This window comes from Salvelinus fontinalis, chromosome 2 (assembly GCF_029448725.1).
Source record: "Salvelinus fontinalis isolate EN_2023a chromosome 2, ASM2944872v1, whole genome shotgun sequence".
NCBI classification, from domain to species: Eukaryota; Metazoa; Chordata; class Actinopteri; order Salmoniformes; family Salmonidae; genus Salvelinus; species Salvelinus fontinalis.
In genome coordinates this window covers 8,951,397-8,963,978 of record NC_074666.1, presented here as the reverse complement: position 1 = coordinate 8,963,978, position 12,582 = coordinate 8,951,397, and the positions used below count along the sequence as shown (strand labels likewise).

Sequence of the window (12,582 nt, the reverse complement as noted above, 5' to 3'; positions counted from 1 at the left end):
TAATAATGAAATAAATTATATTTACATAAGAATTCAGATCCTTTACTCAGTATTTGTTGAATCAATTTTGGCAGGGATTACAGCCTCAAGTCTTCTTGGGTATGACGCTATAAGCTTGGCACACCTGTATTTGGGGAGGTTCTCCCATTCTTCTCTGCAGATCCTCTCAAACGCTGTCAGGTTGGATAGGGAGTGTCCCTGCACAGTTATTTTCAGATCTCTCCAGAGATGTTCGATCGGGTTCAAGTCCAGGCTCTAGCTGGGCCACTCAAGGATATTCAGAGACTTGTCCCGAAGCCACTCCTGCGTTGCCTTGGCTTGGTTTAGGGTCATTGTCCTGTTGGAAATTTAACCTTTGCCCCAGTCTGAGGTCCTGAGCGCTCTGGAGCAGGTTTTCATCAAGGGTCTCTTTACTTTGCTGTGTTCATCTTTCCCTCGATCCTGACTAGTCTTCACATCATGATGCTGCCACCACCGCGCTACAGCGTAGGGACGATGCCAGGTTTCCTCCAGACGTGATGCTTGGCATTCAGGGCAAATCTTGTTTTCCATTATCTGAGTCCTTTAGGTGCCTATTGGCAAACTCCAAGTAGGCTGTAATGTACCTTTTACTGAGGAGTGGCTTCTATCTGGACACTCTACAATAAAGGCCTGATTGGTGGAGTGCTGCAGAGATGGTTATCCTTCTGAAAGGTTCTCTCGTCTCTACAGAGGAACTCTGGAGATCTGTCAACCCTGATGCCTTCCATTTCCCCAGTTTGCTCAGTTTGGATGAGCGGACAGCTCTAGGAAGAGTCTTGGTGGTTCCAAACTTCTTCCATTTAAGAATGATGGAGGTCACTGTGTTCTTGGGGACCTTAAATGCTGCAGAAATGTTTCGGTACCCTTCCCCAGATCTGTGGTTAGACACAATCCTGTTTCGGCGCTATATGGACAATTCTTTCAACCTCATGGTTTGGTTTTTGCTCTGACATTCACTGTCAACTGGGACCTTATATAGACAGGTGTGTCCCTTTCCAAATCATGTCCAATCAATTGAATTTACCACAGGTGGACTCCACAATCAAGTTGTAGAAACATCTGAAGGATGATCAATGGAAACAAGATGGACCTTAGCTCAATTTTTGAGTCTCATAGTGCACAAAAGGCTGTGAAGTATTTGTAGTTAATCATATCAGAGCTGTAGCTACGCCCGGCTGTTACGGACAGCAGCTCCTCTTCTCCACTTGAGCAGACAACCCTTTCCATCATTTATGTACGGGACTAGAGTTTTTTTGTTATTAGTGGTTATACCTAGCCAGGCCCTCTGTTGATGGAGTGGCTAAACACCCCTAGACATCTCATATCATGTCTGTTAGGTCTGGGTAAGATATGTAAGAGAGTCTCAATACTTAACGTTCTTAGGAGTGAATTAACATAGTGAATTCAGGGGTGGCAGTACAAAAGTCTGAAGTATTTGTAGGTAATCATTTCAATAATGTTAGTTCATATCAGAGCTGGAGCTCCGCCCACCAGTGAAGTGGAGCAGAGCATACTGTGTGATCTCCAGCTCAGAGAAGGTCAGCTCGTGAGTAGTCAAGTGAGAGAAAGTTCTAGCCATCTAGCTTGCTTTCATTGTGTTAGCCATGTTAGTACATATTTAATATCTTGTCTGAAGATGCACTCTGTGAAGATAATGTCATATTTATGGTTATGCTAATTACTAGTTTCAACTGCGTGCTAGCAATTGTGAGCTGGCTAGCTCTGTTTTGGTTATTATATCATTAACCCTATATTGGTATAGGATAATGTCCCCCAGTGCATTGCCATATCTTGGACTGGCCAATAAAAATAAAAGATTAGGATGAACAAAAGAACACAGAAACTGGACAGAGATGGCTTTTTCTTTGCAACTCTGACTAAAAGGCCAGCATCCCGTAGTCGCCTCTTCACTGACGTTGAGACTGGTGTTTTGCGGGTACTCTTTAATGAAGCTGCCAGTTGAGGACTTGAGGCGTCTGTTTCTCAAACTAGACACTAATGTACTTGTCCTCTTGCTAAGTTGTGCACCGGGGCCTCCCACTTATTTCTATTCTGGTTAGAGCCGGTTTGTGCTGTTCTGTGACGGGAGTGGTACACGGCGTTGTACGAGATCTTCAGTTTCTTGGCAATTTCTCGCATGGAATAGCCTTCATTTCTCAGAACAAGAATAGACTGAGTTTCAGAAAAGTACTTTGTTTCTGGCATTTTGAGCCTGTAATCAAACCCACAAATGCTGATGCTCCAGACACTCAACTAGTCTAAAGAAGGACAGTTTTATTGCTTATTTAATCAGAAAAAGTTTTCAGCTCAAAGTACACCAGGTTCGACGCTCGTCGGATGTGGCAGGGCTTGCAAACTATTACAGACTACTACAAAGGGAAGCACAGGCGAGACCGGCTAAGTGACACAAGCCAACCAGACAAGCTAAATTACTTCTATGCTTACTTCGAGGCAAGTAACACAAACATGCATGAGAGCATCAGCTGTTCCGGAAGACTGTGTGATCAAGCTCTCCGCAGCCGATGTGATTAGGACCTTTAAAAAGGTCAACATTCACAAGGCCACAGGGCCAGATGGATTACCAGGACGTGCACCCCGAGTATGCACTGACCAACTGGCAAGTGTCTTCACTGACATTTTCAACCTCTACCTGTCCGTCTGTAATTCCAACATGTTTCAAGCAGACCACCATAGTCCCTGTGCCCAAGAACACTAAAGTAACCTGCCTAATTGACTACCGACCCGTAGCACTCACGTCTGCAGCCATGAAGTGCTTTGAAAGGTTGGTCATGGATCACATCAACACCATTATCCAGAAACCCTAGACCCACTCCAATTTGCATACCGCACCAACAGATCCACAGATGATGCAATCTCTATTGCACTCCACACTGCCCTTTCCCACCTGGACAAAAGGAACACCTATGTGAGAATGCTATTCATTGACTACAGCTTAGTGTTCAACACCATAGTGCCCTCAAAGCGTATCACTAAGCTAAGGACCCTGGGACTAATCACCTCCCTCTGCAGCTGGATCCTGGACTTCCTGACAGGCCTCCCCCAGGTGGTAAGGGTAGGTAACAACACATCCGCCACTCTGATCCTCAACACAGTGACCACTCAGGGGTGCGTGCTCCGTCCCCTCCTGTACTCCTTGTTCACTCATGACTGCACAGCCAGGCATGAATCCAACACCATCATTAAGTTTGCCAACGACACAAGTGGTAGGCTTGATCACCGACAACGACGAGACATCCTACAGGGAGAACATCAGAGACCGGCCATGTGGTGCCAAGACAACAAACACTCCCTCAATGTGATCAAAACAAAGGAGATGATTGTGGACTACAGGAAAAGGAGGACTGAGCACACCCCCATTCTCATCGACTGGGCGGTAGTGGAGCAGGTTGAGCTTCAAGTTCCTTGGTGTCCACTTCACCAACAAACTAATATGGTTCATGCACACCAAGACATTCATGAAGAGGGCACCTCAAAAGGTTCAAAAGCTGCACCATCGAGAGCATCCTGACCGGTTCCATCACTGCCTGGTATGGCAACTGCTCGGGCCTCCGACCGCAAGCAACTACAGAGGGTAGTGTGTATGGCCCAGTACATCACTGGGGCAAAGCTTCCTGCCATCCAGGACCTCTATACCAGGCGGTGTCAGAGGAAGGCCCTAGAAATTGTCCAAAAAAACCTGTTCTCGCTGATACCGTATGGCAAGTGGTACCGGAGCTCCAAGTCTAGGTCCAAGAGGCTTCTAAACAGCTTCTACCCCCAAGCCATAAGACTCCTGAACATCTAATCAAATGGCTTCCGAGGACAATTTGCATTGCCCCCCCCCCCCACTTTACACCGCTGCTACTCTCTGTTATTATCTATGCATAGTCACTTTAATAACCCTAGCTACATATACATATTACCTCGACTAACCGGTGCCCCCAAACACTGAATCTGTACCGGTGCCCCCTGTTTATAGCATCGCTATTGTTATTTTACGGCTGCTCTTTAATTATTTGTTTTATTTCTTATTCTTAATATATATTAAGAAATTAAATATATGCACACACTCAGAAAAAAAAGAAACGTCCTCTCACTGTCAACTGCATTTATTTTCAGCAAATGTAAAGTGTAAATATTTGTATGAACATAACAACGTTCAACAACTGAGACATGAACTGATCAAGTTCCAAAGACATGTGACTAACAGAAATTAAATAATGTGTCCCTGAACAAAGGGGGCGGGGGTCAACATCAAAAGTAACAGTCAGTATTTGGTGTGGCTACCAGCTGCATTAAGTACTGCAGTGCATCTCCTTCTCATGGACTGTGGGTAATTGTCTATGTTGAACGTTTGTTGCTTGTCTGTGCACTACGTTTATAGCTTCACTGTTGGTTTGTTTCTTTTTTATGTATAGTGTTCGTTTTGTCTTCATCTCCAATAAAAGAAGATGTCTTCATTTCCCACTGCGCCTTGGTCCTCTCTCTCACCCACTTATTATGACGATCGCGACAGAATTACCCACCAACAGCTAAAGCCTATGGCTGCCTTAAATATGGCTCCCAATCAGAGACAACAATAACCAGCTGTCTCTGATTGAGCACCAATTCAGGCAACCATAGACTCTTCTAGACACCTACACTGAACACTAACCCATCTACTCTATTTAACCCCCTAAACCATACAACACCCTAGACAATACAAAAAACACACAAACTTCCCCATGTCACACCCTGACCTACATAAAATAATAATGAAAACAAAGATAACTAAGGCCAGGGTGTGACAATAATAGTATTGAATGATTTTATGTCAGCTTTTCTTTCATAACTGAGTCAGGTTTGTAAGTCTCCTTGCTCCCACTCACTTTTTCAGTTCTGCCCACAAATTTCCTATAGGATTGAGGTCAGGGCTTTGATGGCCACTCCAATACCTTGACTTTGTTGTCCTTAAGCTATTTTGCCACAACTTTGGAAGTATGCTTGGGGTCATTGTCCATTTGGAAGACCCATTTGCGATCAAGCTTTAACTTCTTGACTGATGTCTTGAGATGTTTCTTCAATATATTCACATCATTTTCCTGACTCATGATGCCATCTATTTTGTGAAGTGCACCAGTCTCTCCTGCAGCAAAGCACCCCCACAACATGATGCTGCCACCCCCGTGCTTCACGGTTGGGATGGTGTTCTTCGTCTTGCAAGCGTCCCCCCTTTTCCTCCAAACATAACAATGATCATTATGGCCAAACAGTTATATTTTTGTTTCATCAGACCAGAGGACATTTCTCAAAAGTACGATCCTTGTCCCCATGTGCATTTGCAAACCGTAGTCTGGCATTTATGGCGGTTTTGGAGCAGTGGCTTCTTCCTTACTAAGCAGCCTTTCAGGTTATGTCTATATAGGACTCGTTTTACTGTGGATATAGATACTTTTGTATTGTCACAAGGTCCTTTGCTGTTGTTCTGGGATTGATTTGCACTTTCGCATCAAAGTATGTTCATCTCTAGGAGACAGAACGCATGTTGACTGTTTGTGCAGATGAACGTGGTACCTTCAGGCGTTTGGAAATTGCTCCCAAGGATGAACTAGACTTGTGGAGGTCTACAATGTTTTTTCTGAGGTCTTGGCTGATTTATTTTGATTTTCCCATGATGTCTTGCAAAGAGGCTCTGAGTTTGAAGGTAGGCCTTGAAATACATCCACAGGTACACCTCCAATTGGCTCAAATGATGTCAATTAGCCTAACAGAAGCTTCTAATGCCATAACATAATTTTCTGGAATTTTCCAAGCTGTTTAGAGGCACAGTCAACGTAGTGTATGTAAACTTCTGACCCACTGAAATAGTGATAGTGAATTATAAATTAAATAATCTGTCAACAATTGTTGGAAAAATTACTTGTGTCATGCACAAAGTAGATGTCCTAACCAACTTTCCAAAAGTATAGTTTGTTAACAAGACATTTGTGGAGTGGTTGAAAAACAAGTTTTAATGACTCCAACCTAAGTGTATGTAAACTTCCGACTTCAACTGTATGACTGCATTGTTGGTTAGGGCTTGTAAGTAATCATTTCACTGTAAGGTCTACACCTGTTGTATTCAGTGCATGTGACAAATAAAATGATTTGATTACACTGTATTTCACTGTTTAGAGGTATTCAAGTTAATTGTGCCGTTTTAGCCTGTATTGGAGATGGTGCTATGCTTTGTAGTACACGTGCGGCAGCACCCCTTTAATCTCAAATTAGTGCAGTCAGTCACGTTGTATTGCGCTGTATGGTCCTGTATAGCATTAAGTCATCATAGTCATGTTATATCCATTCATATTGTTTATAAGAGATGTGAATTGGAGATTGTGTTATGTCATTCACTATTGTATCTCTTCACTTGCAGATCACACACTTTGGTAGAAGCAAGTTGCCAGACCACTAAGTGCCTTAGTCCATCCATACTACATACACTGTGCGGTGCTGTGCCGTGCCTGTGCATCTTCAGCGTTATTAAACCACCTCAACTGGAATCCTACCTGTCTGTCATCTGTGCCCTTACCAGCACACGGGAGCAAACACATCAAGTAAAACCTAAAGAATACAGTCCACCAGATCCTCACTTACACATAGCAACGGGTCTGAATATGTATGTACATAAGGTATCTGTTTTTTATTGTTATACATTTGCAAAAATTGTCACGCCTTGATCTGTGTCACCTGACCTTGTGATTGTCTCCACCCCCTCCAGGTTCCGCTTATTTTCCCCAGTGTAATTATCCCGGTGTTTCCTGTCTCTCTGTGCCAGTTCGTCTTGTCTGTTTCAAGTCAACCAATGTGTTTTTCCCGTGCTCCTTCTTTGCTATGCTCTCTTTTGCTAGTCCTCCCGGTTTTGACCATTGCCTGTTTTCTGGACTCCGTACCCGCCTGCCTGACCAGTCTGCCTGCCCTGACCTCGAGCCTGCCTTCCCCTCTGTACCTCCTGGACTCTGATCTGGTTTTCACCTTTTGCCTGTCCACGACCATTCTCTTGCCTACCCTTTTGGAACTAATAAAAATAAATTACTCAAACCAGACCCGTGTCTGCATCTGGGTCTGGCCCTGAACCCTTATAGTACGAACTGGCCACGACAGACCCAGCAGACCTGCAGACCTGGACCAGACCTGGACCTGGACCAGCAGACCTGGACCAGCTCCGCCACGCTGTCTCCCTGCAGGGAGCCACCATTGGGAGGCATGAGGAGCTACTTCAGGAAGCGCTTCATTCCCTGACGGAACGCTACGACCAGGGGTTTAAGGCTATAATGGCGCAAATCAGGGAGTTAGCTCATAGGCAGCCTACCACCTCTGAGAACCCCAAACCACCCAGTAACTTTTCTCTATGAGTGCTGAGTTTGTACAGCCTACTCCAGCTCCCCGCGAACCCCGCTTACCTCCTCCGGAGCGTTAATCTGGGGATCCTGGTACCTGCCGGGGTTCTCTTTCTCAATGCTCCCTTTTTTTTGAGCTACAGCCATCTTCGTTCCCTTCGGACCGATCTAAGATAACGTAATAATATATGCTAATGTCGGGAAGGGCGCTATCCTGGGCGAAGGCTGTTTGGGAGCAACAATCCGTAATTTGTCATCATCTGGAGGATTTCATGGCAGAGGTGAGGAAGGTGTTCGATTATCCGGTATCCAAGAGAGAGGTGGTCCCTAAACTTCTTGAATAACATCAAGATTCCCGTGGTGTGGAAGACGACGCTGTTGATTTTCGCACGTTGGCCCCCGAGAGTGCCTGGAATCCTGAGTCACTTTTTCGATACCTTCCTTCATGGACTATCTGAGGTGATAAAGGATGAGCTAGCTGCTCGGGAATTGCTGGTGGACCTTGATTCCCTCATTGCCCTCGCCATTAGAATTGATGGGCGGCTAAGGGAATGCAGGAGTGAGAGGAGGTCTGGCCTGGGTCACACTCGTTCATCCGCAGTGGTTCGCTCATCGTCGAAGGAATCTGAAGTCCTCAAAGGATATTTTTCTGAGAGGATCTGAAGCCACCCGAGCCTCCTCGAGAATCATCGATGACGGGTGAGTCTGACACACCAGAACCTATGCAACTGGGAAGGGCTAGGTTATCACCTAGGGAACGTTCCCGCAGGCTAAGCTCCAATTGCTGTCTGTATTGTGGAGCTGTAGGACATTATGTAGCCACCTGCCCAGTTAAGAGACCGGACACCTTCGTAGGTACAAGCACTCTGGTGAGTCAGAGGATTCCCAGTCAAAGTCCCATTACCCATACTCCTTTTTATGTGAGCTTGCTGTGGGGAGACCAGTCTAAGTCTCTCCGGGTGCTTATTGACTCTGGGGCAGATAAGGGTTTTATGGACGTTACCCTGGTATCAGAACTGGGTATCAATACTCAACTCCTCTGTTCCCATGGATGCCAGGGCACTGGACAGTCGCTCCATTGGTAGAGTCACGCACAGCACAATTCCCCTAAATATGCGGGTATGTGGAAACCACAGTGAGTCAATTCAGCTCCTCCTCATTGAGTCTCCCCACATACCTGTTTTCGTTTTTTCTTGGCTCCAAAAACACAACCCAGATATTGACTGGACTACGGGTTCCATTCTGTTGGGTTGGAGCCCATTTTGCCATTCACACTGCCTAAAGGCGGCTAAGCCATCTCCGAAACGTCTGTCTCCAAGATTAAGTACGGCGTCGGATCTCTCTGCCGTGCCCACAGAGTATCATGACCTCCTGGAGGTTTTCAGCAAGGCTCGTGCTACCTCCCTTCCCCCACATCGTCCCTATGATTGTGCTATTGACCTCCTTCTGGGCACCACACCGCCTCGAGGCCAGCTCTATTCCCTGTCCGGATCTGAGACCAAGGCCATGGAGGAGTACATTGAGGACTCACTGGCTGTTGGGCACATTCGCCCTTCTGCCTATCCTGCCGGCGCAGGATTCTTCTTTGTGGGGAAAAAGGACAAGACCCTGCATCCATGTATTGATTACCGGGGTCTCAACAATATTACGATAAAAAAAATAAAAAAAATAAATCGGTACCCTCTACCACTCATCTCCTCAGTTTTCGAGCCTCTCCAGGGGGCTACTATCTTCTCCAAACTGGACCTTCGGAATGCCTAACATCTTGTGCGGATACGCGAAGGAGATGAGTAGAAGACCGCTTTCAACACTGCCAGTGGACATTATGAGTACCTCACCAACGCGCCTGCTGTTTTCCAGGCTCTGGTCAACGATGTGCTCTGGGACATGTGGAATTGTTTTCTTTTTGTCTACCTCGATGACATCCTGGTTTTCTCTCGTTCTGCCCAGGAACACATTATCATGTTCGACAGGTTCTTCAGCGCCTCTTGGAGAATCAGTTGTTTATAAAGGCTGAGAAGTGTGAGTTCCACCGCTCCACTATCTCCTTTCTAGCATACATTATAGCTGGGGGGAATGTTCAGATGGATCCGGAAAAGGTGAGAGTGGTGGTGGATTGGCCCCAGCCCATGTCCAGGGTGCAGCTCCAATGGTTACTGTGTTTTGCTCATTTCTACCGTGGTTTCATTTCGGGGCTACAGCAACCTGGCGGCTCCCCTCTCTGCACTCACCTTTCCGAAGGTACCATTCACATGGTCTCCAGCAGCGGACAAGGCCTTTGGGGATCTTAACTTTTTGGGGATAGGGGGCAGAATTTTCACTTTGGATGAATTGTGTGCCCATAGTGAACTGCCTCCTACTCTGTCCCAGATGCTAATATGTGTATATTATTATTACTCTTGGATAGAAAACACTCTGCAGTTTCTAAAACTAAAAAATTATGCCTGTGAGTAAAACAGAACTCAAATGGCAGGCAAACTTCCAAACAGGAAGTGGAAATTCTGGGGCTGGTTGATGTTAAAGTCATCGCCTGTTCAATTCCCAGTAAGATATGGATCTGTTCGCACTTCCTACGCCTTCCACTAGATGTCAACAGTCAGTAGAACGTGGAATGAAGCCTCTAGTGTGATGTAGGAGTAGGAGGCAGTTCACTATGGGCACCAAGTCATCCAAAAGTGAAAATGCTGCCCCCTATCCCTAAAAAGTTAAGCAGCGATTCACTACTGCTTCTATTCTCATCCATCCGGACCCAACTTGTCAGTTTGTGGTGGAGGTTGATGCTTCTGACGTGGGAGTAGGGACCGTTCTTTCCCAGCGATCAGTCCAGAACCAAAATCTTCTTCCCTGTGCCTTCATGTCCCATCATCTCAATTCTGCGGAAAGGAACGATGGTGTTGGAAACCGGGAACTCCTAGCTGTGAAGAAGGCTCTGGAGGAGTGGAGACACTGGCAGGAAGGGGCGGAACATCCATTCCTGGTATGGACGGATCATAAAAATGTAGAATACCTTTGTACTGCCAAGCGCCTCAACCCAAGGCAAGCTCGTTGGGCTCTGTTATTTACCAGGTTCAATTTCAACATCTCCTACCGACCAAGGTCAAAGAACGTGAAGCCAGGCGCTCTATCCCGTCTGTATAGTTCCACTTCCACTCCCTCTGAATCTGAGACCAACCCCCTGCCTCTTGTTTGGTGTCTTCTGTTTGGAAAATTGAGGCTCTGGTTCGCAGAGCACAGTGTTCCCAGTCGGACCCTGGGGGGGACCGGCTAACTGGCTGTTTGCTCCTGGTCCGGGTCTCAGGTCCTGGATTGGGCTCACTCCTCCAGGCTTACCTGTCATCTTGGTACTCCTCGAACACTGGCTTTCCTCCGTCAACGCTTCTGGTGGCCCACCATGGTTCCTGATGTCTCGGCCTTTGTCGCTGCATGCATGGTGCACACAAAGCAAGACTCCGTCTGGCCTCCTACAGACACTCCCTGTCCCTCATCACCCCTGGTCCCATATTTCCCTGGATTTTGTCACTGTGCTTCCTCCGTCAGATGGCAACACCACCATCCTGACGGTGGTTGACAGATTCTTTAAGGCTGCCTATTTCCATCCCTCTTCCGAATTTACCTTCAGCCAAGGAGACGGCCCAGCTTATGGTGCAGCACGTCTTCCGAATCCATGGCTCCCGGATGACATGGTCTGAGACCAAGGTTCTGAGGCCTCGTCCCAATTCTGGAAGACGTTCTGCACTATTATTGGGTCGTCAGCCAGCCTGTCCTCTGGGTTTCATCCCCAATCTAACGGCCAGTCGGAGCGAGCAAATCAAGATATGGAGACGGCACTCCGGTGTCTTGTTGCCAGTAACCCCACCACCTGGAGTCAGCAACTGGTCTGGGTGGAATATGCCAGGAACACTCTCCCCTGCTCGGCTACTGGACTATGCCCCTTCGAATGCTCCATGGGGTATCAGCCCCCGCTCTTTCCAGAGCAAGAAGTGGAGGTCAACATACATTCAGCAGAGCTGTTCGTCAGCCGCTGTCGGCGTACCTGGAGAAGAGCTCGGGCGGTTCTTCTCAAGACCACCTCCAGGTATCGTTGACAAGCCGAACTTCACCGGACTCTGGCTCCTCGCTATTGGGTCAGGCAGAGGGTATGGTTGTCCACTCGGGACCTACCCCTTCAGGTAGAATCCCGTAAACTTTCTCCCCGTTTCATTGGTCCTTTCCCCATTTCTAGAGTCATTAGTCCCACTGCTGTCCATCTGTTGTTGCCCCGTACCCTCCGTGTTCACCCCACTTTTCATGTGTCCAGGATTAAGCCCTTGTCACAGTCCTCTGTCTTCTGTTTCTAGGCCCATCCTTCCCCCCCGGGTCATCGATGGCCAGCCAGAGTATACGGTGAGACGCTTCCTGAGGGTTCGACCCCGGGGCAGGGGTTTCCAGTACCTGATTGACTGGGAGGGTTATGGCCCGGAGGAGAGGTGCTGGGTTCCTGCTAAAGACATCCTGGACCCAGTCCTCATCGCCGATTTTCACCGCCGGCACCCCAGTCAGCCAGGTATGCGCCCAGTTAGGATGCCAGGTGGTGCCCCTAGGGGGGGTTACTGTCACGCCCTGATCTGTTTCACCTGTCCTTGTGATTGTCTCCACCCCCTCCAGGTGTCGCTTATTTCCCCCAGTGTATTTATCCCTGTGTTTCTTGTCTCTGTGCCAGTTCGTCTTGTCTTTCAAGTCAACCTGCGTGATTTCCCCATGCTCCTGCTTTGCTATTCTCTCTTTTGCTAGTCCTCACGGTTTTGACACTTGCCTGTTTTCTGGACTCCATACCCGCCTGCCTGCCCTGGACTCTGATCTGGTTTTGACCCTTTGCCTGTCAACGACCATTCTCTTGCCTACCCTTTTTGGAACTACTAAATATCAAATACTCAAACCATCTCCTTCCCGTGTCTGCATCTGGGTCTGGACCTGAGCCCTCATAAACATTTCTACAAATCACTTTTCACTTTGACATTATGGGGCATTGTGTGTAGATTGATGAAGTTTTCAATTTTTCTCATTTAATCAATTTTAGAATAAGGCTGTAACAAAATGTGGAAAATGTCAGGGGGTCTGAATACTGAATGCATTATATATACTCTATATAGGGGGGAAATTGATCTGCGGGACTACAGGGAGTTGCCCATATCTGTTAAGAGGTTCTGTCCAACTCCCCTGGTTG

At 47.0% G+C, this 12,582-nt stretch overlaps 1 protein-coding gene across 3 annotated transcripts in view; it reads right to left on the bottom strand.

The window, feature by feature from the left end:
* Window positions 1-12,582, bottom strand: part of LOC129811381 (contactin-associated protein-like 4) — a 201,452-nt gene that overhangs the window by 127,299 nt on the left and 61,571 nt on the right. The window lies entirely within an intron of this gene.